The sequence below is a fragment of the Corythoichthys intestinalis genome, chromosome 15 (genome assembly GCF_030265065.1).
Source record: "Corythoichthys intestinalis isolate RoL2023-P3 chromosome 15, ASM3026506v1, whole genome shotgun sequence".
Classification (NCBI taxonomy): Eukaryota; Metazoa; Chordata; class Actinopteri; order Syngnathiformes; family Syngnathidae; genus Corythoichthys; species Corythoichthys intestinalis.
This window is the reverse complement of record NC_080409.1, coordinates 8,663,040-8,666,503: the sequence shown is the minus strand read 5'-3', so window position 1 is coordinate 8,666,503 and position 3,464 is coordinate 8,663,040.

Below are 3,464 nucleotides of genomic sequence, written 5' to 3'. Positions count from 1 at the left end.
AAGAATAAACAACTTCCAACCTAACATTTTAGTCTTTTTTTTTTATCACGTCAGAGGCTCATTTAACTCATTGGCTTCTATTCCGTATAAAATGGATTGGACGTCGAGCACCCTCAGTGGCACTGAAACCAGCATTTGCAGCCATTCTTCCTGATTTAAACTAATTGGACGTCTATCATTGTCAAAGGCATGCAATAAGTTAAATGAAAAAAAAAAAATTTAGCATGCTACTTGGAACCATAACCAGTGTGTATTTCTTTTCGTATTCATTTTAATTTATGAATTTAGCTTTTATTAATATTTCATTAATTTATAAATGTATTTCAATGTTTTTTTAAAGACAATAACGATTAAATACATAAATTGCTAATATTTCAGTTTTTTGAATGACCAAAAATACCGGAGTCACTTGCTCTATCATGGGATAAAGCTCTTCAGTGTCAACATAGTTTTTAGTGCACAGTGTTGTTCTTATTAGAGTATTTTCTGAGCCTTGTGACAGCATTAAGTTTATTTGATCAAACTGCTTCCAACGCGGTCGTATCAAAGCCTCGACAGCGTGACATTCATGACGCTTATTAGTTGCACTTGTTACGAGCACGTGTATGCAACCAATGCACATATTTTAGAAGTCTCGTGCAGCATGATGATTTCCTTTTGATTTACTCATTGGATGTCAAATATTTTAATCGTAGCTACAGTGCTGGCCAAAAGTATTAGCACCCCTGCAATTCTGTCAGATAATGCTGAATTTCTGATTTTCCATGATTGCAATTACAAATGCTTTGGTAGTAATCTTTATTTTTTTATCTTTGTTTTTTTTTAAATCATTATCATTTCATACAAAACTCCAAAAATGGGCCTGACAAAAGTATTGGCACCCTTTGAAAAATCATGTGATGCTTCTCTAATTTGTATAATTAACTGCACCTGCTACTTACCTGTGGCACAAAACAGGTGGTGGCAATACCTAAATCACACTTGCTGCCAGTTAAAATGGATTAAAGTTGACTCACGTTCTCCTGTGTCCTTGTGTGTACCACATTGAGCATGGAGAAAAGAAAGAAGACCAAAGAACTGTCTGAGGACTTGAGAAGCAAAATTGTAAGGAAGCATGGGAAAGCTCAAGGCTACAAGTCCATCTCCAAAGACCTGAATGTTCCTGTGTCTACCGTGAGCAGTGTCATCAATTTCATCAATAAGTGTGAAGCCCATGGCACTGTGGCTAACCTCACTAGATGTGGACGGAAAAGAAAAATGGACGATTTCAATGAAAGATTGTGCAGATGGTGGATCAAGAACCTCGACTAACATCCAAACAAGTTCAAGCTGTCCTGCAGTCCAAGGGTACCACCGTGTCAACCCGTACAATCCGTCGGCATCTGAATGACAAAGGACTCTATGGTAGGATACCCAAGAAAACCCCACTTTTAACCCAGAGACATAAAAAAGCCAGGCTGGAGTTTGCCCAAAATTAACTGAAAAAGCCAAAAACGTTTGGGAATAATGTTCTCTGGTCAGATGAGACAAAAGTACAGCTTTTTAGGAAACGGCATCAACATAGAGTTTACAGGAAAAAGAACATGGTCCCAATAGTCAAACATGGCGGAGGTTCCCTGTTGTTTTGGGGTCGCTTTGCTGCCTCTGGCACTGGACTGCTTGACCGTGTGCATGGCATTATGAAGTCTGAAGACCTAACAAATTTTGCAGCATAGGGCCCAGTGTAAGAAAGCTGGGTCTCCCTCGGCGGTCATGGGTCTTCCAGCAGGACAATGAACCAAAACACACTTCAAAAAGCACTAAAAAATGGTTTGAGAGGAAGCACTGGAGACTTCTAAATTACGAATGCATTAAAAAAAAAACATTAGCGCAAACAAAACCTACCTTATGTTGGTCTTAACAGGGAGCACCTTGATTCAGCCATGTTAAATGAGTTATGTCACATTCACTGTTGCTACTAGAGGACAGGGTTATTATCCAAACCAAAAAAAAAAAAAAAGCAAACTCTTTCAAAACAAACCATTACAACACCACTCTAATTAAACGAATCCTTGAAGCAGCAAAATTTGATTCAATGCTTTTTTTTCTAATCAAATTACTCGAGTTAATTGATTAATCGTTGCAGCACTAATTTCAAGATTGCTTACATTACCGAGGGTCGAGGCAAATTGACCGTATGTGTGTGCGTCATGCACGCACGCTATCAGTTTAAAATACAAGATTAAACGGATTATTTACATCTGTTATTTGCATACCCGTCAAATTGTACGGTTTTGGCGTAATTTGCACAAGTGAGCACTGATTTTTAAACGTGTATGCCGTACGTTCAAAATCTTTACGTTTTTCGCGCAATACGTTATTTTTTTCTCCGTTCGGATTTTGTCATCGTTTCGGCAACGGGACAATGTGCGTTACTACCTTGGTTGAATGACGCGGGAAAAGTCAGAGACAAGGAGAGAGAAGAGCGTTTATTGTGACGCTGTAGCAAACGCGATGCCAGGCTAGGTGGCTCCAATATTTCCTGACTGTAGCCGACAGCCTACAATCTACGCCTAAATATCACATGCATATAGAAGTACATGCAAAATGACAGACTCGGCGGTGTTAGTAAACACCTGCCATTTTAAAGCAGTAGACTTCTCAGAAAGGCTGTGTTGTAGTGAACCTTTCCAGCGAATCTAAGTAACTTTTTATCTAAAATATTCCTAGATCGGCAAAATCTTGACTTGAATCTATCTTTAAATGATGGAACAGTATTAAAACTTTTACATGTTGAAAGTAGACAGAAGGCAACTAATGCAAAAACGGGAAATTTTTAACACCTTTAACGGTTGATTCACAACATTAAATGACTTCCAAACAGCAAACGTTACTATGTTTTTTTTTTGTTTTTTTTTTCTAAATTAAAAAAAAAAAAAAAAAACATGAACGGTAACACCAGTAACTTTGCCAAATAACTAATTACTCTTACATTCAGGTAACTAAGTTACTAACTCAATTACTTTTTGGGAGAATTTGTAACTGTAATTAATTACTTTTTATAAGTAAGATTAACAACACTGGTCATAAAGATGAAGTCTGCAGAATGAAAAGTGACGAAAGCGGAGATTTTATTCGGCCAATTTGTTGCCGAACATTATTTGCCCGCAACTTTTGCTGATCACTTCTCAGAATTAGCTAAAGAAATGTTCCCAGATTGAAAGATTGCATCGGTAAGTTAATTTTATCAATTGACCTTTTTAATTTATAATTGGACACACTAACGAACTACCTTCAAGCAAGGGCGTAGGTTTGCATAGGGACGGTAGGGACAAAACACTACCAACTTTTCAGGATGCTCAAATTGTCTCCACCAACTTTTAAGCAACCTTATTTAAGTTATATAATGACTTCAGTTATATGTCATTTAGATTGTCTTCCCATATATTTTAAGTGTTGAAATTGACCTCACCGTGATTAAGTGA